We start from the raw sequence: 26,860 nt of genomic DNA, 5'->3' as shown, positions 1-26,860 counted from the left end.
GTGATGGAATGTTTATCTTAAAAATTAGAAATTAAGCTACTGAAATGCCTAGGAAACTTTTCCAAGTGTTATTCGTTAACAGAGTTGATTTACTTGTAACTATATTATTCCTATTTTTCATTAAAAACTGATTTGCTCTATACAGCACTTAAAAGTAAAAGCATTTTCAACAAAATTCCTTGATAAAAGAAAATACCAAGTTTCACTCTATAGTGATAATCACTTTTAAACTGATTCTACAATATTCTTAATACTCTAGTAGTTGGACTGAAGATGGTTACCTTTGTAGGATTGATCACTGGACTCCTTTTACTGTATTATATAATGAACAATTCTCTTGCAATGCTTTGAAATGTAATATGGTTGGGAGTATCCATCTGCTAGATATAAATCAGAAATAATTTTGCTTTCTTCATACTTTAACAGAGCCTTGAAATTCATATACAGCTTTCTTTTGTTTCTAAGAACATGGCTTAATCAATATTTTTGCCAAAGCTGATCAGAATTGTTCCCTCAAGGGAGTGTAACAGAGAAAACTGGCAATGATTTCTGATAATCAAACATAATCAAGTTTCTTACAAAAAATGTTATATGCATGCATATCATGCACACATTTTCTTTTTTATGTGGGAAACTTTCTTCTAAGGTATTTTCAGAAGAAATTTCAGGTTACTAGCCAAATATTTTGGAAAATTATTAGCTGCTGCTTCAGATCCTATGTATTAATCTTTGTGTTGAAGTAAAAGAGCTGCACAGATGTGTAACAAAGAATCAAGGACATCTCTTCATATCTGTTGAAGCAAGTTCACGTTTAATCATCGAGTTATTGGCAAAAATATTTCTGCAACCTGTGTCAGTGGAGTATAAAAAAGTTTGGAAAGGAAGTTTATAGAATTATCTCATTGTCTAATTTCAGTAATACAATAATTGACCTGTCTAAATGCCTATGTGTAGAAAACCAATGGGAGTAGTAGGTCATAGTAATTACACATAGAAACCTTAGCTTCTCATTCTGATGAAATCTACCTGTTCTCTGAACTTCTCTTCCTCCTTGGTGAAATGGTTGCTTTCTATTAGTTTTCGTTATAATGCTTCCAGCTAGTGATTTAATTTTCTCTCTGTGTGTAGGAAATAATACAAAAACCTTTTGCAGGTTTCCCTTTAGCAGCAGAAAGTTGTAAAGAAAACACTGAACCTGACCAACTAAACAACTGAGAGCCCCAGGTAGGTCAGCTGTTGCCTTTGCTTGTAGGGTTGGAAATGGCAGTTATGGTAGCAACATATTTCAGATAATGATACACCAGGCAAGGTGGATAAGGCATTTTTTAGAGCATCTGGTTCTTTGGATGGATGGAAGCGCAGATGGAGAAGTTCTGAGTGACTGAACATTACTGAGGTTATTCAGCAAGCTGGTACAAATTTGTTTCTCCACACGGAAGCCTGCAGTGGAGCTGTAGGCCATTACAGCTGAAAACCTGGAAATAAAAGGACAGAAGGTAATAGGGAAATACAAGGAAAACTCAATATTAGTTTTAGAGGATAAACTTTTAAATTAAAATCATAAGATAACTGTTACAGAGGAAGTTTACACAATAAGAAGAAGTAGGAAATGGTATAAAAGCCGCTTATTCCATTTACAATCCAAATGAAAGTATGTAAAATGTTTTTTTTGCAGTTTGGTACTTTTAGAAATTAGGACTCCTATCCTACATCATTACAATGAGACCAACAAAACAATAGTCATTTGCTTGACAGTAGTTGTTGCAGGATGGTGTCTGCTAAATGATATTCACATTAATTAAATGTTGAATTACTTGCTGTTGAATAACACCTTGAGTTACCCACTTGAAGAAGGGTATCCATGGCTTCTAATGGTGCTAGCTAATCCCTCACACCCCTTCTGATTTACCAGTTTATAAATTCCCTGATTTCTGGCAACTTTTGGTTTTGTTCTTAAGCTGTATGATTTAGCACAGTAAATAGCTGAGGCTGGCAAGCAGTGTCTAACTGGTAACACATCCAGCGATTCCTTTTATGTTTTGGGGTAATTGTAAGCACAGAATAAAAGTAATTATTTCAGCATGTGTAGCAATAGTTGGTTTTAATTTTAGATTTTGTCTATAGTCAATAGAAAGAGGATAGTACTCCATGTTGGTTAACCTCTAGTGAGGATGGAAGGAGCCAGGAACTACCACAACTACACTTATAAAACATTCCCGTGAATCTCCTTGTTCTGTAGTACATTGTGTGACCGTGGAAGAAGAGTTGCATTTGTATATTGCCTACAAGCTCATCGCTTCACTGTTGAGTATTTCTTTTACCCATTCTCCATGAATGATGCAGTTTGTTGTCATGTTTGATTGTTAAGACTTTCTACAAGGTCTTTTAAGGCATAACTCCATTTGGAATAACTTTAAGGTTATTCTATCCTTAAGGCGGAAGTAGTAAGACTCTTATTTTCACTGAAGCATATGTAATGGAGAGGAAGACAGTGTTGCCAGTGAACTGAATTCTTCAGTGTGGAAGAAAAAAGAGTTCCAGCGAGCAGGCTTCTGCTCATTTACTCCCTGCAGAGAAATGACATTTGTTCTCTACAGCGTTTACTCTTGAGAGGACCAGTTATTGGCCTATGTCACAAGCAGTCTACCATTCCTCAGTGATATATTCCTTAAGGCATACATGGATCACTTTCAATACTCAGTGATCCAAATTCAACTGTTATTGATTGTATGAGTGTGCTCTGGCTGTGAGAACAGAAATTGTTCTTGTGTATGTGTTAAAGTTCATCTGGTTTTCTTTCTGATGCAGTGCTGCTAGGTGTTTTTCCCACTATATGTTGTGTGGGTGTATGTATGTATATACGTATATATGCTTACGTGAATAAAAGGCTTCAGTGGCCTTTTACTATTAAGTGGCTGGCCCTAATTCTACCCAGCCCCCTGCCACTGACACAGACTTGCAGAGTCTGTCCAGAGAATCAGAACAGCAAGGGCTCCCTGTCTTCCTTTACCCACTGCAGCTTGTTTGAGGGTAAGTAGCAAATAATAGACAATATTGCTAACTTTTTTGTTGCTCTGAGGATGATTAAAGCAACCAAATTCAAGAGGTGTTGAGGGCAAAAGAAATTACAATGAGAAAGTGCTGTAAAATTTGATGGGAAGCATATGGGTATCTCCCCTCATCCCTTATATCTCTATTATTGGACTTCACGGGTAACATTACCCTTTTTTTGCTCCTTGAATAAAATGTATATTCTCTCTTCTGTGTAAAGTCTTAGCATTTCTGCTCTATTTTGCTTTTTGAAGGAGGCTTTGCTGAGATTAACTGTATAAGAATACAGTAAAATAAATAGATGCTGTGGTACCTGTTGGGGTGAGCAAGCCTCATTAACTTGGTTTGGGCTGCACAGCTGAATGTCAGGAATACCTATGATATGCTACAGTCAGCTGGAACTCAGCACTGACTGGAACTAGCACTTTTATTGTTGAGATACTTCTGTATTGCAATACAGTTTTGCCAGGACTGAGCATGAGGGAGTGGGGGCAAATATTTGAAAACAATCTCAGTCAAAGACTGGGGAGATAACCCCCTTATGAACTTACTCCAGCCTGGACTCGTGGCTTTTTTAGCCTTCCTGGTTAAATATATTAAGGCGACTGTTCTGGTGCTTTACACAGTACATTAAACAACTTAATCATACTGTCCTCTCTTGCATTAATAAATTTAGCATTTGTATTCCTGAAACAGCTGTTTTCTTCTCTTGCTCTGTTTTAGTTCTTCAGAATACAAATTCCAGCTAATTTCCATTTTTTTCAGACCTAACACTTTAAAAGTTTTGTTTTCCTGTTTGTTTTTTCTAGCCCCCTAGACCAAAAATTGAGTGCTTTGAAGGACCACTGTTATACTTTTCCAATAAATATTCCCTTTGTTGTTAAGTATTTCCTAGTACCCTTGAACATCCTTCTGGAAGGAGAGTGTTTTGGGACAATATCTTTGAGACAGAAGAGCTTGTTCCTCTTTTTGAATTTTACTCAGTTGCTTTCCTGCAGAACTAACTGCCATGTTTTCACAGGAAAGCACTTGTTCTGGATGCACCTCAGTTTTTACACATCAAAGAATAAGATACACTGTAGAGATGGAACTTTGAAGACGGAAATTAATAGGGTCTATGCTTCGTCCTTCAGAAAACCTCAGATCCAAAATATCATGAATTTGGCAGTTTCAAGTTTTGGTCATAGTGGCAGAGACTGATCAATCCCACCCATGGGAGAACTGCAGAACTAACTACTGTACAGTGAAGTCTGCTTCTCTTTACAATCTGAAAAAGACTATTTAAAGGAGGTAAGTTTAAATCTCAGACTCAGATCAAATTATTTAAAATTACTATTATTTATCAAGACCTTTTTTTAAATTATTATTTCCGGGCTTGTAAAGGCTATGAAGGTTGGGGGTGCACAAGAAGATGGAAGGTGACACAGCCGAGACAGCAGACCCCAAGTGACCAAAGGGGTGTCCCATATGTACCATATGACATCGTGCTCAGCGATAAAAGCTCAGGGTAAGGAGGAAGGGAGGACGCTCCGAGTTACGGCATTTATCTTCCTGAGTAACTGTTATGTGTGATGAAGCCCTGCTCTGCAGACGGTGGTTTGGGGAGTCTCACCTGATCCATCTCAAAATGCCGTTGCAAGGAGCCTTGTGACAAACTCCTGGTGCCACCCAGACAGCAACCACCCATCCTGCTAAAGAGATTTGATTCCACCATGTAAGTGTTACCACATGCCAAGATCATGACTGGTTTTATTATTATTATTTATTTAAGCAAATGGTCTCTCTGTGTAGGAAGGGGGTAGGCATAGGATGAAGCTGAAGAACTGTGTAACAGGTTAGAGATTCATTTTGTAGTACTCATTTGCTTTAACCTACTATAGAAGTAGACTGCTGACTAGACCTTGAGAGTTTGTGTTTCTTATGTGCGTACTACAATGGATGTTATGTGGCAATGTCTGAAAGTGTGGTATATCTTAAAACAGGAGGGAGCAACTTAGGAAGAATTGCTTACAGCTCTTTATGTTTTAAGCGCAGCCTTCCTGGGAGGTTTGCATATGATTGTCAGGCCAAAACATCATTTTAACACTGTAGGAATTAACACAACATGTTCCACAAAGACTCAAGGAAGCTGTCTAAAGTTCCAACATTAGTAATGCTTGAGGAAAAAACTTCTGCAAACACTGCAGGATACTGCAAATTGCAGCACTGGAATCTATTTTATTTTAGCTTACTACCCTCTAGTGCTCTACTGTTATTTTTCCTCAGATCCTGCTTTTGTGTGCTACACAAAGGAAAGCATATGTTTTGTTTTATTGCCTTTACTGTGCCAGCAAACATGCAGAATAAGAATGACTGATGTTCTGTGAGATTTCCTGTCTTTCATGATATGATTTCTTTAACAGCCATTCTTACCCTTCTCCCTATATATTTTTGGTGCTGAATGCAATTCATCATTTCCCATCTTTTCTCTTGCTTCCATTCTCTGCGTTTTCTACTTTTTCTGGCTTAGAGGACTTAGTTTTCTGGCTTAGTTGTTGTAACAATCATTAAGAAATGGAAAGGCAAAATGAGAGCTTTAATTATGTTGATACAGAGCTATTTTATCACAGCAGATATTAACAAACCTTTAATGGAAACCTACATTGTCTTTTATCAGTCATTATTAAGAAAAGCCTGGGGTCTGAGGGTCTTTCTCACTTTCTCCCTGCCCCCCACCCCCCCACCCCCCCACCCCCCACCCCCCAAAAAAAAATAAAAGCAGGAGCACATGCATGAATAAGATGCAGAGAAGACTCCAGTCTCATCCAAGAAGGACCATACTTGGAAATGAGGGACTGGTTTAATTCTGCCTGTTAATTCCTTGTTTCCTGTGCTAAGCATTCCTGTAAGGATTCCCATAAGTGATAAGGTTTTGATGCCAGCTGTTGACTGGACAACTGGAACACCTCCATCAAACTTACTTTACAATAAGTCACTTAATAACCATAATTTCATAGTAAGTATCAGTTTGTTGCACTGAATTTTGCTCTTGATAAAAAGGCAGAGGCATTTTACTTGTATTATACTACTTATGGATCATATTTTTAAGAGGACTGAATTGATGTAGAGATTATTATAGAGGGAGTGTGACAATGTTTACACCGAGGAGGTTAAAAAGCCCAACTTCCAATTATAAAGTTGCTTTACTGCCATAGGAGGTCACTACCTATATAAAGAAGCTACAGCGAAGGGTGGCAGTGAAAAGGAATGAGTTGAAGTGATTTTTATAGAAGTCACACAGCAGGTCAGTGGTAGAGTGAGGAATAAATTTCAAGTCTCATGAGTCCCAGCCTAATGCCTTTGCAACAAATTCTGCTGTTCTAGAAATCTCATTACTTACTGAACAGACCAGAATAATGTAAAAGTTGGGTTACGCACACTCTGCCAGTTGGCAATCACTGTGCTCTCTTTAAAAAAAACAACAAAACACACTGTACTAAATCTACTTAACCTTCACCTATCTCTGATTATAGAAAAGTCCATGTAAGATGAGATGTCATCTCTACCAGCATTTTGTGATCTCTTCTGAAATAAAAAATATCTGGAATCTAGAGTCATGGGAGAGCAGTAAGCACTCACTGGCAGAGACAGCAATAGAACTGTATCAATACACTGAAGGACTGGGTTAGGAAGGATGATCCTGCATGCTTCTCTCACGTTTCCTAGTTCTTAAGATTTGGGGAGTGGTTTTCTTTTTTTTTTATATTGGGGAATATTGCCTATTACAATATTTTTAAAAAACTGGTTCTATTCTTTGTTTCAAAAACATGCCGTTATCTTTTCAAACAATATTTTTATCTTTTCCCAATTTTTTTTCCCCTCCACCACCCGTAAATCACTAGGAGTGTGGTGTTTGGTTTTGTTTTCTTAACCAGTGCTCAGAAACCAGAATCACAGAATCCCAGGTTGGAAGGGACCTCAGGGATCATCTAGTACAACCTTTCTAGGACGAGCACAGCCCAGACAAGATGGCCCGGCACCGTGTCCAGACAACTCTTGAAGGTGTCCAACGTGGCCGAGTCAACCCCTTCCCTGGGGAGATTATTCCAATGGTGACTGTCCTCACTGTGAAAAATTTCCCTCTGGTGTCCAATCGGAATCTCCCCAAGAGCAACTTGGGTCCATCCCCCTTGTCCTCTCCATGGGACTCTGTGTAAAAAGGGAGTCTCCATCTTCTTTGTAGCTACCCCTTAAGTACTGGTACGTGGTGATGAGTTCCCCTCTGAGCCTCCTTTTCTCAAGGCTGAACAAACCCAGCTCTCCCAGCCTATCCTCATATGGCAGCTTCCCAGTCCTCTGATCATCTTGGTGGCCCTTCTCTGGACCCCTTCCAACCAAAAAAGTAACTTGTGATTATATTACTCTAACAATTCCACAAAGAACACCTTAAGATTATAGAAACAGTTGCAAATGTGTCACTCTTTATTTATAAAAAAATGATACATAGGCTCACTAAGGTGACTTAAAAAAATCAGCTAAAATTATTGTTCCTTTTTACAGACTTACAGCACCTAGTCTAAAGCACAGTGGATAGAGAAGCTTTCATCATGAGCACTTACTTGGGGAAAAGATCTGGCAGAGGCTGGGTAGATTGAGTCTAATACAAAATGTGGAAAAGCTTGTCTAGCTTTCATTAATGCCATCTTCTCACTTTGCCTCTATTCCCTCCCTGAAGGCCAATCTGTAAGATATGTGCAGATAGACAACTGCAAAGTAATTTGCAGCTGGCTGACAGTCTGTAGAAAAACATCCTGAATATCTAAAGTTTATATGGAAAAAATAATTTTAAAATCACTTCTACTGCACCATCGAGATCATAGGACACTTCACAATCAGACCAGGATAAAACACTGTCATAGCTTAGACTACTCAAAAGTGATGACTTTCTGAATTGGAATTGAGACACATTATTTTGTATCATATGACCTGCATAAGGTTCTTTTTTTAAGGAAGAGTTTTCCCATGTACTAGTGTATCTGAAGATCCTTATGGTATAGATATTTTAGTGGATACATTACAGCTAGAAGAACACGGAGAATATTCATTCTAGTGCAGTTGGAGATGGCCCTAATCACCCACAGAGCATGGATGAAAAGAAGCAGTTTTAATAGTTAAACCACAGTTTAACAGACAAAGAAGTCTCTAACATTTCCTCTGTGCTTCCCTTCTGAGTGTCATAATGAGCTATGCTGACAGGTGGGGATGACTACTGGGTTGCTGTTTTGATAACCATGATTACTGGAGGTAGCAGAGATGACCAGTCTACCTTGTAATACTGCCATGTTTCTGAAGTACAGCAACGTTAAATTTCAAAAGGAAGATGGCCCACATAGATTTGAGACCTTAGTTTAGATACTTACTACATAATAAAACTACACACAGATGTATGGACTTGAAAACTGTTAAAATTTATCACCAGTAATACTATAGGTGATTATATTTGGTCCCAAGTGCAGAACATACCTGCGAAACAGGCATTACCATCTAAATGACTAAAACTCCCACAGAGATGATGGAAAATATTTATTAAGTAACCGACAACCTGATAACGAAGTCTGATATAACTGTAACTGCAGGTTTGTGAATTTAAAATAACAATACTAAATAAAGATCATACATGAACATGAGCCTTAGCTATCGTACTGGGTGTGTGCGGCAAGGTTTTGGTAGCTGGGGCAGTGGTGCTGCCGGAGGGGTCACTGTGGGAGCAGGGCTGGGATGCCCCGTGCCGGGGACAGCTGACTCTGCAATGGCCCCGATGCAGGGTACAGCTGCGCCCATTGGCAAAGCTGGTGGTGCTCTGCGAAAGCGTACCCACAGAGGGCAGGAAATGCCACACAGCAGGGGAGAGAGGTGGTAACAAAAAAGTGAGAAGCAACAGAGGGAACCCCGAGGTCAGAGAAGGGAGGAGGTGCTCCATGGTGCCAGAGCAGAGACCCGTGCTGCAGCCCGTGTGTTACCGAAAAACACAGCAAAATCAGAAACAACTCTTTAACACCAATTTAGTATTAAAGAGCAGGCATTCTTTATTCTCGGCGCGGGATGCACGGGGGATTGCTCCTCCTAACATGCATACCTTACACACCTTTCTCATACGATTTATAGATCAAAAATTTACATATTCATACATATTCATTATTGTCCTTTCTACTGATTGGTACAAACTTGCTCGTTCTGTATGTAAATCACTGCGCAGGCGCGGTTGTCCTCTTCCATTGTTCTCTTCTGAGTAGGTGGTATTACTTGGGTCGGTGGTCTGTGAGTCGGTGGTCACGATGTCCCCCTGCTGGAATTACCTTTTACCTACTTGGCTCTTAATCTTGGCAGTCCTGGCCAGTTTCGTCCACTACACAAAACCACATTTTGTCATCCTTTTCTGACAGAAGCACGTTGTCTATTGTTTCGTTCATATTAATGATTACCTAGGGACTAAAATACAGATCAACAGATACACTGATTGGCATACTCCATGTCCCCTGACTTCACGTCCAGTTGGATAGGGCTGTACAAGGAGTATAGCAACATCCATGGTTGGTTAATTCCGTCGCTCTGGTTACACGTGGAGGACCCTTTCTTGGACTAGATTGATAGACAACAGTCTGTGGAGAATCCATGCTGGAGCCAAGGAGAAGGGTGAGGTGGAAGAGACCCTGTGTACTGACTATAAGCTCCCACCCCACCAGCGCTCCTCAGGGGGAGGGTGGTGGTAGAAGAGTTTTGGGTGTGAAGGAGTGAAGTTGAGCCTGAGGAAGTATGAGGGGGGTGGAGGGTGTGGAAACGTGTTTTAATGTTTTCTTTGTGTTTTCTTACTACCTTAATGTATTTCAATTTGCAATAGATTAAGATAATTTTCCCCAAGTCAAGTCTGTTTTGCCTGCCAGAGTACCTGGTAAGCAACCACCCTGTCTTTATCTTGACCCACAAGCTTTCTTGTCTGTGTTCTTCCTATTTCCACCCCGATCCTGCTGGGGGGGGGGGGGGGGTGAGCAAGCAGGTGGGCGGGGGTTTGGCCATTAGCCAAGGCTAACCCACCACAGCTATCGACAATGGTCAAAGCTGCATTCCAGATTAGACAATGAAGGGAATGAAGTGATAAATGCCTGAAAATGGGATCTTCCCAGCAAATAATCACATGGTTACAGCCATCACAGAAGTTGTTCTACATTGCTGTAAGAAGAGTTGAAATATTGATTCTGTGTGCCATTAGAACATGAATTTATTCTGTGTTTACAGTCTAAGAAATCAAATGCTTAACAAAAGACAGACATTAAAAACATAATACAATCCTCTCCAAAGAAATGGTGCAACAACAGACACCTCTTCAGGATCATATCCAGAAGGACAACTGCAGCCCTTTCCACCCAATGGTCCTCAGATTCCAGCACCGTGAGTCTTTTCCAGTTTGGCACTGTAAGTCAAGCGCTCTGTACGCAGTGACTTACTGATTTCACTCCCTTTTCACAGTGCACAAATAGCACGACAAAATATAATAAACTATGTAATTTTTATATTTCAACCCTCTGCATTTGTTTAACTCATTGCAATCATAAACTGCTACTCTTGAGGAATATGTTCTGAGGGGCCTAACTGTGCACTGTTGAAAGTGAAGTATTCATACATTTTTGCTTTATAGTCCCAGTGCAGTGAAACATAATCATCCGTGGTGTGACACAGCTGTGATAATGGTGAATGGTGAAAGGTGATGTGTGAAATAGCTATGAACCTTCCTGAAGAGTGGTCTGAACACTTCCTGAATCACCTGAAAGCATCCTGTTTCAAGAAGTAGGACACCAAAGCAAGAGTTACAAGATAATAAAGCATATTGGTGTTTTTTGTGAGGGAGTGTAGAGAAAGTGTGGTTAAGTTAAAATTGACCATCTAGATGATGCCAGTGTTAGTAGTAGCTTCTGCCTGGAGAATTATGTGCTATCAAGGAAATCAATGTTGAAATGAAGTGATCTTGACTTATGTTGGATTAGGCAGATTCGAGATCCAGAAAAACAAATTTCAGATACTCCTAAATTATGAATTGTATGGCCAGATAGTCTGTAAATTGTTAATTGGTCCAAGAATGACCAACTCAGCCTTACAATAATTAAAATTAAAAACTCTCCAAATATTGTCTCATTCCATTTTAGTATCTTTAGGCGGCCACAGTGATTTATCATTTAAAGGCACTCAGATTTATAAGCAATCTAAGGAGTATTCATGAATCAGCATATCTGGTAAGGTATAATCCACATCCAGGCCTACTATGTCCAGGTGGAGACGTTGTCATTGTGTTTAATTTTCTGTTTGGAAAAATTAGATCAGACTGGAATACAATGAAATTGGAATTGAAAACTCACAACGAATCCGTCCATTATGATGTCAGACATTATACAAATGTTATGAGGAAACATGAAAAGAAAAGGTGGTTGTTGGTGTTTTTTTTTTCTTTGCTTGTTTGTTTTTTTGGTTTTAGCAAAGAACAGGTATGAATGACACATCCTGGAATAAATTTCAACTGGAAACTGCTTCTTAACTGTTAGACAAGTAAGGAAGTAGAATTACTGCTGAGAAGGATGAGTTAGAGAAAATTCAGTGATTGAAAATGAAATGTATCACTTTATGGAGGGTTTATGTGATACAGTTGCTTACAGCAATGAAGCACTGTATTTGGTCATCCAGGAAACCCTTTCAGTCCCCATGTTTGTGATGACAGTGCAGAAGTTCCCGATTCCTGAAATTAACTGCGAGTTAACAAATAAGTTGTATTGCCAGGCTCCTGAGGAGCCTATGTGATGCTTATATGATGCTTATAGGTAATGCAATGCTATCTGTCTGGAGATTATATTTTTACAAATGTTAAATCTTTCAAGCGTTTGTATGTATTTTCTTGGTACATTTTACTTTCCTGTGGTGAATCATACAAGGTGCGTAACGTGGAGCTTAAAACCAAGTGGACGTTACTGCTATGAGCTAATGGTACAGATTCCGCTTTTCCCCTACTCCCAAGGAAATTTAGTGCAGTAGCTAAGGCTGAGCCCGGGAAGGTCACTGCTGTCACCGACAGAGCTGGATGTCAGGTTACAGTGGGGGAAGGTGGCGTTCAGAGACAGGGAAAATGTCTAGAGCAGGTTCTTTTGTTTACTCAATTGGGAAGAAGCTCCTTAACTTTAAAGAAACAGGAAATTAAAAAGAGCTCGGTTGTACCGGTTTATATGCACAGGGCTTCAGCCGTATGAGGATTGGTGCAAGACTGAGAATATAAATAGATTTGGACTGCAGCTGCTGTTTTATTTTTCAGTATTTTTTCCAACTGCTAGTAGAGAAGGGGCACAGATATAATTTACTATTTTGTTATTTCTGTTGTGCTAGGAATTGCTCAACCAAACACCATATATACACACACCCGGCATACGAAAAAGACAACTTCTGTATTCTGACACAGGGTATTAAGTCTTTTGTCCCAAGTTGGGCAACTAATCAGATAGAAACATTTATTAAGATGTTTAATTTGAATACTTTTTGAAGTAAAACAAGAGAAAGCAATTTTCCTAATATCGTGTGTGAGCTACAGTGTTAAGAATGCAAATTTACTGTTTTTCTTAGGTATCAAACAGTTCAACAGACAGACAAAATATGCCTGAATAATGCAACTATAGCAGGGCTCTGTGTGCCTATAGCCCCTAGATATATAACTAAGGAGGATTTACAGGCAGTCCCTAGACAGCTGGCTAAGAAAGGTAATTCCAGGACGTATCTTAATTCAGTTTGATCTTGAGGAAGGGATGGTATATCAGACGTACATCTCCAGAGTTGTCCCTGAGAGGACCATATTAGACATTACTAGAAGAATTCTCATCTGTTTTCTCCTTTCTGTTCTCATGGGAGGTAATCATGGCTTGGTTTTGCTTCCTGCCACATGAAAAAACCACAGAGCGGACCACAGGTCTGCCAAGTAACTGTTCAAGTAAGTATAAAGCAAGAAAGGCTAGGTGCAGCTCCTGTGAACAGACGGTGAAAGGAGTGATACAGCCATGAAACTGCTCCTCTGTTACTAGACTGGCATGAAAAGAGATGAAGACTTTTGCACATTCGCTCCCAAATTCTAGGTGGCCCACTGAGAAGTTTATAATACTAACATAAATGCACTAGGGTTTAATTAATGATGCCTGCATCTATAGCTCCGGAAGCTTTACAGTTAAAAAAATAAAAGCCCTATTACTGAAAATAAAACTAAGATTCCAGAAAAATAATGCTTGATCAGTAGTGCTGTAAGGGTTGTCAGTTTGTTGGTGTGTAATCATATACACACACACTCTCACACGCTTACTTAAATAAAAATTAAAGGCAAACTCTTGCAATTACAGTTGGCCAGGATTTTTTCCAAGATTAGCTTCATGAGAAAGTGACAATTTGTTAAAAGATTTGAAGAAAAGGTCAGTTTCTGATAAAGCTTCAGAAGGAAAGTTATTTCAAGTCCATCATGAATACCTGCTAATGAAAGACCTAGCAGGCTGGTTCTTATGGCATTCATTAAGGGGTGAGAGAAGCAAGGTCTTAGGGCTGATTTAGTGGCTATTCCTGTGTTTTCCCTCAGAAAAGCTCAGGTTAGCAGAAATACAGAAAGTAACTAAGGGAAGGGGAAAAAACCCCAAAGTTCTGCATAGATGTCTTGCAGCAATCCATCTGGCTCCAGTCATAGTTTTACATGAGCTTAACCCCTCCAAACAGATTCTCCCTCACTTTTTCTCACTACCTGTTAATTACTTTACAGCAGTTTTATTGTTAAGATTGCCTCTTTACCAGAGAAAGTGATCATTGTTTGAATGAATAGGGAAGTACCCAGTGATGGCAAAGATCACTGAACCCTGAAATTGCCATACAATTAAGTCTTAGGTGGCAGTCTGCATTTACATTGACTGTAAAATGCCTTCCCCTTCCCTTCCGTCGTTCGTTCCCTCCAAGCAGATTTGCTCTGTACATGCTGAAGTGTTGAGTTCTGAGTGCTCTCAAGTTTTTGTTGTGGAATCAAAAGTAAAATCCATCGCCTTTGTGTCTTACTATAAAAATCCTTTTTGTGACTGGAGAGAGTGTGCAACTATTGCATTAAGAATGCAGTCAGTCAAGTGCCAGCACAGAGTGGCTCCGTAGACCACTGCAGCAATGAACTATTCTCTTAGACAAGAGGCAAATAATAGAGTCAGCTATAGATTTTTCTCTTACTTCATCTTTCTTGGGTATCTTTATTTTCATAGGGAATCATGTAATGCCTTTACACTGAAAAAAGTCAAAGCAGAAATACTAGTAAAAGAACTCGGTGGTGTTTGAAAGCACCTACTACAGTTTGCCAGCATCTGAATTTTTGTCAGATGTCTCCATGTTTGATTTCTGCCTTTAGCAGCTGTTTCAAGTCAAAGAGACAGGCCTTATCTTGTATAAATTAGTACTGATCTGTAACAGTAGTTGGGATACATAGGTGTTCAAATAGACATAACATTTAATTCATAGGTCATAATTACTCTGTGCTTAGCTTTCCAGTTACGGAACTGCAAGTCTCATTTATATGCAGCACAGTTAACAGTATGGATCTTTTGGTAGAGGCAAGAAGAGGATGTCCTTATATTAAAAAAAAATCAGAAAGTTATCTTGCTCAAGAAGCAACAAATTAAACCAACTTTACCGTGTATAAATGCCATACAGTTTTTGCATCAAAATGACAAAATGTTGATAGGGAATATGGTGGGAGATGTTTTAGGATATTACTAGTTTAACAATAACAAGAAAGTCTACATGCAGATGCTGAAAAATATCCAAGGCAGAGGGTTGTAATAGCATGCTCTCACAAAGGTGTCAAGGAGGCCATAACAATATATATTTCTTCTTAAGTGAAGAGAGGAAAAAATGCCATGATAAAAGCAGACCCAGGAGCATACATTAGTCTTTGTTGCAATTTCCATACTTAATCAGGATACAAAGCAAGACAAATAACTAAAAGCTATGCCGGCAGAGTTATAGAAGTTTGTGAAAAATGTCAGAATCAAAACTCATGTAGATCTCTAGCCATGGTATGAACAATTATGAGTTTGTAACATTTTGTATCAGTGCAAAAACTTAAGTAGGGAACAGCAATACCCGTTTATAGGCAAACACTACCAAAAGGTGTTGGATACCTACTTAAATAATTTTAAAAATGCCCATAGGCAATATAACTGATGGATGGATTCAATTTATTTTTTTAAGATGAGCTTAGAAGCTTTTTTAATCCTTTACTGCTAGTGTTTCATTCTTTCTCTCCACTGCTCTTGTATGTTGTGGAAGTCCCAAACTCAAATAGAACATGAAAGAAATTAAGTGTATGCTTCATATCTGTGTAACTGAAGAGCTGTAAAGGATTTTAAGGGCCTCAACTCATATTTTTTGAATACCCAGATGATGGAGATATAAAATACATCAAGTCAGACCTTATAACCTTGGTCCCTCTCAAAAAAAACCAAGGAAGCCTTTTATAGTAAAGTGGACTTTGGCTGCAGTGAGGTTTGGCAAGTGTTCCTGGCTGCCACAGCACATTTGTAGCTAGACTGACAGTGGAGGTTCTCTAAACATCCAAGCACAGCCAGGTTTGTCATGTCCTGGTTCTTGATGTTTGTAAAGTAGTCTTGCTCCTCTCTCATAAAACACCGTGTAACAGAACCAAGTATTCAGCAATCTATGACAGGAGACACTATTATTTTGGAAGCACAACTATTTTTCTTCAAATTATCCTGTTGACAAGACAAAAGGCTCAAAAATTAGTTTTTGTCCCAATTTTGACCAATCTTTGAATTGAGATCCTTCTCAGTTTAAAAGTTTAAAATGCCTCAAAATGTTTGTATAAGTCTTCCATTATAACAAAAGATAAAAATAAAGATCACCATATGTGTTATATAAGATTTAAGGTCTATCCCTCTGAATTAGATTAAACTAAATTAAAATTGACATTGTTGCTTTATTTCTCAGTGCTCTGCTAGTGGAGTCATGTTGTGAAGCGTTACAATTCAAGACCAGCAAAGAAAACAGTATTCAAACAGTATTCAATTCTACCTGCTTTCGCAAAGAGAAACATAGCAACAGATTTGCTCTCTTTTAACTAAAAAAGGCTAAATTATTTTAAAATATGTTGAAGCTTTATGCAAGTGTATGTCCATCAACAATAACTGAAAACCAACAGAAATTCAAGCAATGGTCTTGCCCTCCCCCTTCCAGCAGTGTTCTCTCAACTTACAGTCCTTCCTCAAATGTATCGTTGGCAGTCCTACCAGCGTGCAGCAAAAAGAAAAGCCTGTGATGCCATAAATAGCGAAGAACCCCAAAACAAGGCCCTAACACACCCTCCCGCCTGCTCCCACATCCCACACATTTCTGCGGTGCAGCTAGAAACCCACACCCCAGCTGCGGCAATCAGAATTCCCACAAAGCTGTACAGAAGGGGGGGGGGGCGGTGAGTGATATTTTTTGCTTTGAAGTGCAGGACTTCAAACCAAAAGTTAGGTATTTTACAGTTTTTGTCCATTTTCCATTACTTTAAGTGTAGTGTTGTTTTCCAATATTCAAAAGAAAAGTTATTCCAAGCAATATGCTTTCCATGGGAAGCACTGCAGTAATGCTCTTGAGCATAGATTCTGATTAAACAGTGGTGAGCCTTGCTGTCAGTAGCCTATTTGCTAGCCACTCTTCAGAGACAAACACGGATTTTACATCTGTGCTTTTCTCTAAAAGCAGTTGGTGACATATGAAAAGATTTGATTTGTAAAGGTCTGAGGCAATAGACTTCATCTTTATAGCATACAGAGAAAGGAAGCATGAAGCAGTGAATCCCACAGCTGCTGAGAGAAGAACCATTCTTTTCCAAGATCACCATTTATCAGACAGATGAAAGAGGAATTCATTTCTGTGAGAATTGTCTCAACCGCAGTGCAGAATATATATACACTACCTCCTCAAGCATGTGCAGTTTTAATGAGTTTCCACCTGCCAACAAAATCTGAAGTTCTGCAGACTCCCTTGCGCCCCGCTACACCTTTATTTCGACTTGTTAAAAACTTCTCATTCAAACAGTATGCTCTAACTTTATATAAATGGGCTGAATCCGCTGCATAAAAAATCAACCAATAATCACCCTTTTTTTTTAAGTAAGAATCAATAATCATCAGTAATCACCCTTTGTTTTTAGGGTGTGGACATCTGAAAATCCATATATGTAAAGCTTTCAATATCAGGGAATACGTGGCGTGAGGTATGAGGTAAAGGACAACTACAGCCATAATATGCACAAACTCACAGCAATTTCTAGATATCCGCAGATGCAAACAGCAAAATCTGACATAATAACTTGAAAAATTATTTATACTTAATTAACTTGCATATTTGGACAGCCGTAGTGTGTTCTTAGTAGGTCATATATATTATCAGCTGCAAAGTCTTAAATGGAAGATATTTTAAGGCATTAAGATGTTAGCTCTTTAACGCTCCACAGATACGGCCAATGCACAGCAACGACGGCATAGGCACTACTCTAACAATTCTACCAAGTTCAGGCATTAGGGTGGGTGGGAACTCTTTTTATAAATAGCAAAGAACTTGAATCTAAATTTCAGTCACTCAGTTACTTTGATCCTATATTGAAGTCAGTTATAGAAAACAGCAAAGGAAATAAAATCATAGACAAAGCAGTGTTAGTGATTAAAAAAATTATTTCAGTGACAAACATTGAAAAAATGTATAAAACTTTAAACAGAGATAGACAAAGAAGATAAGATTTTCCTTTAGTAAACCCCTCTTAGATATTGATTGCTGTTTCTCTTAGAAGAATTTTGCTAGCTATCTTAAAGAAACTGTCCTTTGAGCATAAAACCAGTAGAGACCAATTAAAACACAGAACATCCTCCAGTAACTTACACTGGACAGCCAGAACTAAAATATTTTTAGTACAGCTTAGGAAGTCAGAGCGTTCTGGAAATTGCATACTCTGTTTGATCTTTTTACAGATAAATGAGCAGAAGGCTCAGAAGAACTAGCATTTATTTGAAAAATAGCTTTTTATATCCAGTAAGAAAATATGTAAATATATAAAATCTTTCTCTATCCCATATTGAAGTTATCTGAAACAACTCTCCATGTATTTCTTTAGATTTTAAGTAAATTTTAATTGTTTCATTTATCATGAAATCAAGAGAGATGTCTCAAAACTTCAGTCAAATATTTGAAGATAAATTTCACAGAAATATAAAAATTAAACTTGCATGAGTTAGTGTTTTGTTTGAAGAAGCTTTAGGCACCTAGGTTAGTTAGAATCTTTAAAATATGAATCTTAGATTATGATATTGCACAGAAAGTCCAAATTCTTTGGCAGAGAGTCACCTGGTAAGGTGGTAAGAATTAGAAACAGTTATTGTTTAAAGCATCCTCCATAATATGTTTGGACATAAATGGAAAAGGTGTTTTTTTAAAAGTCATATAATAAGGGTTTTTCAATGAGGTATTTAAGTCTGCAGTTGTTTACCAGGGCTCCAGCATCCATTTCTTTGCTTTTGAGGGTTCCGTCAGTGTAAACACAAGGCAGTGAGTATCATCTGTACTCTATTGTATATTAACCCATCTCTGGTTACTTCAAAATTTGAGCAGGATTAAGAAACGTATAGTTTGATTCTCACTGAGGAAGCACAGGTAAACACTGGATGCTAATAGCCCAACTCTTCCCGCAGCAGCCACAGAACAGTAAACCAGGTCACCATCTCTCTGGGCCGGGTGACGTCGGCAGCTGGACACTTTTAGCAGCTAATTTGTCTACTATTGTCCAGCTCTAAATCCAGACTCCAGAAGAAAATGTGGATAACTTCTTTTTCCTATTTCCAAAACTTGATTCTTTCTACTGTGTTCTTTCCTGATCTTTACTCTGTCCTTTCTAATCTTTATTCTCTCAGCTGCAGTCTGAAAGCCTCCTGGGTCCCCCGCTTCCCCCTCCTGAAACTTCAGACTCCTCTCAGCCCTTTTTACTCACCTTTATATCTGCAGTCCTCTCGTATTCTCAACCTTTAACTTCCATTTCTAAAATTTCCGCAGTTGCTCTCCTCCATTCCACCCGATTTCTCAAGAGCTCAGTCAACTGCCAGTGCAAAAAAAAAATGTTTAGTTTTTTTTTCCTACAGTGCTGAAAAGTCTCCAGCTATGTGTACACGTCACAAAGGGTCCTCTTATCTCACCCCTTCTGTTGTGTCAGCAAATGCCATGAAATCTAAGCAATCTAAGCAAGCTTTGTACCTCTATCAGGCGCTGCTTCATATCCTTTTCTGCTGTTCAGCTCTAAAACTAATGTTCCCAGACCAAGGTCAGACTAGCTGTTTCCTTTTTAGGCTTATGTCTTTTACACACAGATCCTGCCCTATTACCATGTTCATTTCGGTCAGTTATTTTTTTCCACTGTGTCAGCAGGGGATTACCAAGAACACAAGCTCCCAGTTCTAACCAAGAGCCCTTTCTCTGCATTCCTCCTTCCAGCTCTAAGCATCACGAAGCAGCCGTTGCACTCTAGGATGGCGTATTTCCAGTCCTTTCGCTTTCCAAAGCTGGGGCCGTTGCTGCATGCTCAGTTAGTCTGAGGAGATAGTTCATTAGTAGTCTGGACATGTAGATGCTGTGTGAGAACAGACAATATCCAGTCTGCTCAGGCAAAAAAAGTTGTTAAGGGCTTGCCTACAAGAACACCACTTTCCAAGAATTAACCAAAATTCTTAGTATTATGATTTAGAAAAGGTGGATAGGTTTTCATAGGGTCAGGAAAGGCGTAGTAATGCTACGGGCTGTCACGTTACGTTTCTGCACCAAAGTCCAAGTTTTTCAAAAAGCAAGGGCTCAAGAGAATGAAGGGGAAGTAAAATCCAAACTAAAAAACCCTAACAAAGCAGCACTATGCTACTGTCTTAGGTTACCTCAGAGACATCTGCAACTACTTCAGTTGAAATGAAATGAAATGAATAAAATAAAATAAAATAAAATAAAATTAAATTAAACCAAAACATTGAAGGGAATATGTATGTGTATCTGTTTGTGTGTATATATAAAAATCTAGAACAGCCATTTGGAATGGAAGAATGCATATAGCTGCTTGGCAAAGTTATGAGCTAGTGAGGACTACACTCTACTAAAGAAAGTATCAGAAAACCTTAATGATAGCCATGCTGACATCCCCACTTAAAATGTATATGCTATCAAGACAGCCAGCAAAAAGGATCTCTTCCTAATGGGGCTGTGTAAAGCAGTCTAGGTCTTCAGCTTTTGTAAAATGGAACCCTGTTCTCATTAAAAATGAGGCTTTTGGGCAAAAAAGAGCCCCAACCCTACACAATCTCGTGTGTGTTTCCATGACAAGCAGCCTTTATTTGCATTCTCTTTTCACAGTAAGCTTTCAGCAGCAGAATCATAAAGACCCCCAGGGAAATGCATCAGTTATTCTGTCCTCAGAGAGTACATTTATGCCATATCATTGCTACCTTAAAAGAGGTTTCTTATTGTCCTCAGGAGAACATTTCAGTTGCATTACCCTGGCAGTGGCTGCTTCCAAATGTATTTTCATCCTCAGGAAGAGCTGATGACGACGCTTTGTTGGTAAGAAAATCAGAAGAGTTTTCACAAACATTTAAATTCAGCTATACTAGAAATTCCTTGTCAGCTTATGAAAGCATCTTTGAGAAGCAAAGCATCGTAGGCTTCTTTCTGGGTTCACAGAGTTTTGCATTAGTGGAAGGAGAAGAAACTGAAACTTGCTCACAGAAGTACAAAGAAAAAATCCAGCAACCTAGTGGGGTAATACTGGGCATCCTAGAGCACTACGTTATCTGTTCCGCATGCACATAAGAAACCGTAATAATATCTTGTCTTTAATCTTTAGAAAATAAAAAGAATTATCAGTGCCAGTCACTCCTGAGACTAAGGTAACTCAATAAACTAAGGTAACTCAGGGCAACCTGAGTATTTTTTACCTGCAGGGTATTAGACTTGAAGAAGGATGGAAATTGAATCTATCCTTCATCCAAATTGAAAAGTGAGTGAAACTCACAATTTCACTACAGCTTTAAGATAACATTTGTTTTTAATCAGCTTTATAAAGAAAACAGGGATAAACAACTTCAGAAAAGACCAAAACCCAAAACCATTCTAGTTTAAAAAAACATTTGAGAAGTATTTAGGGGAAAATGGGTTGCCCCTGCAAAGCATCATACAAATCTTGGAATAAAAATCACTCTTTCCACTTTCATTACTAAGGCAGAAAAAGCAAAGCAAGTGGGAATGGCTCTGTAGCCATAGCAACATTTGCCATTATTTTTTTTCAAAGAATTTTTGAGGCACTACAATTTGGATTCTGCATTCTGAGGATAAAGTTTGTATCAAGGAAAAGAATAGAATAACTTTATTTTGTTGCAGTGCCTTATTTAAGTGCCAATTTCTTTTTTTTTCCAGGAAGAACTAGCTTAAAAAAAAGGTTGCATGCAAACAATAAGAAATGTAATTGCTTACACATTTTTTTTTCTTTAATAAGGTGTAAGACATAGTATGTAGCTCTCAGGAGATAGTATTTTGAAATTATTTCCATGCATGAAAACATACTAATTTAGAATGGCTAATTATAAGAAATTTGCAATAATGACATGAAGTGTGGAAAAAGAAATGTAATTTCCATATAGTATCAGCTTAATCATAAAAATGTTATTTTTCATAATCATGGGTATACATTTCCTAGACACTGTTGCTTGGGGCAAATATAAAAAGCTTTCGCTCAGCTTCCCTTCCCCTTACCGGGCACATACACTTTCAATTTACAATTATTATGAAGAATTGTATTCACAGCAGCTTACAAGCACAGCCAATTATTTCACCAACCCCCCCCCCCCCAGCTTACAATTAATACTCATTGTTTATGAAAAGCCATACTCAGAAATAAAGATACAGTCAGAACACAGAAAGTACTTGAAATTATTGGAAGTTAAGTATATTGAAATTCTAAATATTTTAATCTGTAAGGCAATCTGAACTTATTCTTCCAATATTCCAATCTAACCAAACAGCTCAGATAAGCCACGGTCATTGTCCAAGGGTTCTAGGAGTGCACTGGATCTCTTTACAGGATGGTGACAGGTAGGGGCAGGGAGAGAAGGTGACAGAAAGAAAGAGTCTTACTCATTAAAATAAGTTCTAGCTATCAGAGAAAGAGTCGTGGAAGGAAAAAGACAGTGGTCTGGCAATTGGGCGACGTGTAACGGCTTCCACAACTGCAGATATGGAAGTCCTTGCTCAAGTTACTTTTTCTACATATTTCATTTTTATTTGCGAAATGAAGTAGTACAGTAATGACACCTACATGACAGTTAGTAAGGCACTCAAGTACCACCGAAATGGCGATCATAAAGCCACGACAAATAGTGCCTAGGGATCCTTACAGCCTGGGGCTGCATCCTGATAAAATCTTGCATCCAGTTTGCTTTTTCTTTATTTTCTTACTTTAGCATTTCTTGTTAGAGGGCTCAATTAGGAATGCTCTTCCACGCTTAAGGTGGTAAAATTTATGTGATTTATTACCTAATAAAGGTAAAGCATTAGGATTTTATGTAAATGGTATGCGGCTCCCATGAGGTAGCTATTCTTCAGGCAAAACTGAGCTACCTGTTTTGCTTTTGGATACATGAGACACGGTATCCCCTTTCAGGACTAATCTATGCTATACGTAGCAAGATTTATTTGGATTTATATGAAGGTCATATTGGCAACAAGAGAACTAGAATTCCTGAGATGTAACGTATTTCAAAGCTTCATGCCAAATGAGGGAAGTATCCTTTCAAATTGTTATGAGAATATATCAGAAATGAACACATAATAAAACTCTGCATGTAGCTGATATCATTCATTTATCCTGGCAGTTTCAAATGAAAGGCATTTTTGATTTTGAATGAGCACCATCACGTGTGCAGCAGCCACTCACAGAAGCAAAGAGAGTGTATCTCACTTTGGGATCCTGAGCTGGGCCACGTGGAGTTTTTAAGGATTGGCCAAATGAGTCCATTGACTGCGTTAAGGCTTCAACTTCATTAGTAAAAGGATGCCCTTTTGATCTGCTTTAGTGTGTTTCAATTCAAAGCTCACTAATTTAAGTCAGGCAAAAAGTGACTGTTTAATCTGTTCTGTCTGATTCTGCACAAGACACACGGCAGAGTATTTGCATGAACTGCTTAATCAGCAAGTTGCTGACACATGACAGTGCAATCTCCAAAAAGAGGGCAGAGACAAGCAGCTGCGGCTGATAACCTTTTATACTTGCACAATTACCTCTGGAAGATATTAATCCACTGCTTTGCTCCCTGTAAGCACCCATTGGAAATAGACCGAAGAGGAAATGAAGTTTTTTGAGAAACGTCTACAGAAGAGCAAGCTATCTGGTCTTCTGGCAAATCATCTGCCGTGTCATCATATGTTAACCCTACATCCCATTGCAATCTCATCCTCATGATAAGTAACAGCAAGGTTACAGTGACTACTTCAACTAGAAGATGACAGAGGTACTGACTGAAATCACTGCCCATGTTTGTTTGTGGGTATGTTAACAGCGGGCTTTGGTTTCAGCAGGCAGGCAACAACTCTAGACACACTGCTGATGGCAAAAGCAAATGGTCATCCCTCACATGCCAGTAATTTACTGTGATTGTGCCATCACGGTTTTCCCCAAACCCCCACCTCTTCCAGAGTTTTTCCCAGTAGCATCACCTCTCTGCTGCTCTGACGGGGTGGACAAAGAATACTTCGCTACGACAGCAGAACAGACTGTGCACAGAATGTTTTTCAAGACAGAATGCGGATGGCCACCGACTCACCTCTGCTCACTCACTGGTAACCAAAGAGTTTGCGCAGTCTCTTTTGCAGCTGCTGGCTGCTACATCTGCTCCCAGCCAACGAGTGCTCTTTGCGTAACGTCCTTGAGGTGATGAGCACTCGCTCTCTCAGTTATGCAACAATGGCAACTTTCATCATATACTCATCACATATCAGCTCATACCGCGTATCAGGTCTTCCACGTCTAAGATTTATGATTCTTAACCCGTTCTGGTAGTTTCTGGTAATGATTCTCTCCTTTTCCTACTCCATTGGTTTTCCATAACAGTAAGCTCTCTTTTTCAAACTCATATCACAGTTCTTTGGAAGAAATGTTAGGAAAGGGAATTCCAAGGTTTTAATCAAGAAGAGATAAACTCACAATATCATTGTCACTGAACACTTTCAATTTATTAATACATTGCAGCTTCACACAGTGTATATAAGTTACATTTTATTTATAATGTAGATGTAGGCAAATAGTAACATGCACACAACTTACTACAATAGCTTATTTTCCTGCTCTTCTAACATTTAAAACTGTTTATTTTATGCTGTGTAGGAGGCAACGGGTATGTATAAAGGCAGGGTTTTTTGCCACAATGACAAATTTCAGTAACATCTGAGTAACTCAAGGATTTATCAAACTTTAAAATCTTAATTTGTCTGAAAACAAAAATTAATCCAAGACTGACCTACTTATTGTAAGCTTCTGGAAGTAATTGCTTACACTTGTAAAACACTTAAAAATTATAAACTGTCAGATTATGTAAGAAATCCAAAGCACCCAACACTCAGGTAAGACTTTAGCAAAAAAGCATCTTTCAAAAACATTTTATAGGACCATTACATAACTAAACTTACCTGCACCAAGTGGTGTCTATTTACCACTGGCAACTGAAAAAATCTAAGTGCCGAAACCAGCCAAGACATCAGTTCCACAGCACGTGGCAGGTTTTCAGAATCATCCCCTCCCTTTTTTTCCAGTAGGAACAATTTTATACCGATCACCCACATAAATCTTCTGAAGTGATGTCTGTAGAGCCTCTGTGTTGTAATATGTAGAACAATGACTGCATTCAGAAAGGCAATCATATTTTTTGTTGTTTTCTTAACCTTATCCCTCTCCTTAATTTATAAGAAGAGACACTAGATAAGGATTAATATCACTGTTATTTGTGAAGGAGCTGGCATAAGTGTAAAATTGATAATTCCTGAAATACTATAGGAGAAAAAAAACCACAAAGGCAAAAACCAGCCCCCGCAACAAACCCCCAAAACACACCACAAATAACATTCAGGATATAAATTTAGCAGAATCAGAAAAAAACCCCACAACTGGAATATGACTTATTCATTATTTTTTATTACATGGCAGATGTCAGTCAGCAGGAAAGTAACAAAGAAAGCAAGATAAGAGTGCCTTCCTTCTCTGCAGCAACAGCTCTTCAACCTGTAATGGCAGTTATTATGCTCAGTTTTAGATGTGAAAGTTGATACTTAAAAATCCATTTGTATCAAATCACGATTTATTTAATAAACATTAATCAGATGCAGAAGAGTCTGCCAAAATATGAAATTGTTAATTGAAATAATTCACTGCATGTAGAAAAGCCAGCTTTTATCAAAATCTGCTGACCAGGGAGTTAAGCCTGCTCCCCTGAGCCAGTGCGCTGACAGAACAGAACCTAAGGGGCTTTAAGGGGAACAGCGCACCGCGTAGTAATGCTTCTACCTTGGATCTCTCTTCTTTTTTATCTTTCTTTTTTGTGCATGATCCAAATGTAAACGACTCCATGACAGGCAGTCACAACAAGCTGTTAGGTCTATTGTGCTAATCATCTGCAAATTAAACTGTAGTAAACCTAAAGTAAGTCTCTCTGCTAAAGTTGTTAAGACCTTCTCTGTCAATAACCTGCACAAAATGAATGATACAATTATACCTCAGCACAAACCGTAATGACTACAAATTACAGCAGTAATTGTATTATACAGCAAAGTTATTTGATTAATTGCTTACAAGGCATAATTAATAAGCTGAAATAAGATTATCTCTGTATTCCATCTTCACAGTCTATTTTTCTGAAGAGTCATTTTTGGGAATTTTTTTACCCAACACCTCATTGCTCTCACTGCCAGAAGTACTGAATGCATTTTTTGGGGGTGAAAGTCATGAGCATCATCTTAAATTACTGAGGTAAGTCCGGTAGGGTCTGTAAAGAATCAGGAGGCTTGACTACTCCCAGGAGATGAAATAAAGACATAAACAGAAATAAACAGAAGGCAATCTTGTATGCTAGAGAGCTCTATATAGGTATCTGTCAATGAGCAAGGGCAGGGAACTGACTAAAGCAGATTACATTTGCATTTCTGTTAGGTGACAGTTCATTTTAATTTCATTGATTGTTGTTGCGTTAGGATAACAAATAGCCTTTAGTGTTCCCAGGGGAAAAAGGATTAGAAGGATAGGCCAGGCTAGGGTGACACCTCAGGGTCCCAGCTTCCTGTCCCAAACAAGAAGCGATTAGGTTTGGCAGAAAGGCCACTCTCGTATGGGGACTGCAAAGGCTGGGCTAGCAGAGGAGCGCTTGGTGGGCTGGGCAAAGAGAAGCATCTTTAAGTCAGCCAAAACTGCTCAGCCTGAAGTGCCCAAGAATGGCATTCTATCTTAAGGGCAACAGCAAAGGCCTCCCTATCTAATATCAAGTCATCTGTGCTAAGCTACAGAGCTGGCAGAACAGCACAGACATTTTTTGTAAAAAATGACATGTCAAATTTGGAAGCAGTAGCGCACAAGAAACTGTAAAACAGAAAAAGGGTAGAAGGAAAAACATCTTAACTCTGGACTGTAGACAACTTGTTAAAGATTCTTGATAATGAGAGGAGGAGT

General features: G+C 38.7%; 3 long non-coding RNA genes across 8 annotated transcripts in view; 2 read left to right on the top strand and 1 right to left on the bottom strand.

Moving 5' to 3' along the window:
* The window catches only part of LOC135315338 (uncharacterized), a 123,906-nt gene extending 119,570 nt beyond the window's left edge, over window positions 1-4,336 (top strand). For both annotated transcript variants that reach the window (XR_010374782.1, XR_010374781.1), the window contains one exon: window positions 4,073-4,336. This is a non-coding gene — a long non-coding RNA (uncharacterized LOC135315338). The remainder of the gene's footprint in view (window positions 1-4,072) is intronic.
* Window positions 646-19,412, bottom strand: LOC135315340 (uncharacterized). The gene is made up of 3 exons (XR_010374789.1): window positions 19,375-19,412; window positions 19,115-19,219; window positions 646-1,475 (listed from the first exon to the last, which is right to left on the bottom strand). It is a non-coding gene; the product is annotated as an uncharacterized LOC135315340 (long non-coding RNA).
* Window positions 4,429-26,860, top strand: part of LOC135315339 (uncharacterized) — a 29,341-nt gene continuing 6,909 nt past the window's right edge. The window contains exons 1-3 of one of the 5 annotated variants that reach the window (XR_010374788.1): window positions 4,429-4,558; window positions 4,629-4,765; window positions 9,929-26,167. This is a non-coding gene — a long non-coding RNA (uncharacterized LOC135315339). Of the gene's footprint in view, window positions 4,766-9,928; window positions 26,168-26,860 lie in introns of all 5 variants that reach the window. The other 4 variants (XR_010374785.1, XR_010374787.1, XR_010374786.1 and 1 more) reach the window with 4 other exon arrangements.

The sequence above is a fragment of the Phalacrocorax carbo genome, chromosome 11 (assembly GCF_963921805.1).
Source record: "Phalacrocorax carbo chromosome 11, bPhaCar2.1, whole genome shotgun sequence".
NCBI lineage: Eukaryota > Metazoa > Chordata > Aves > Suliformes > Phalacrocoracidae > Phalacrocorax > Phalacrocorax carbo.
This window is presented reverse-complemented; position numbering and strand designations above follow the sequence as displayed.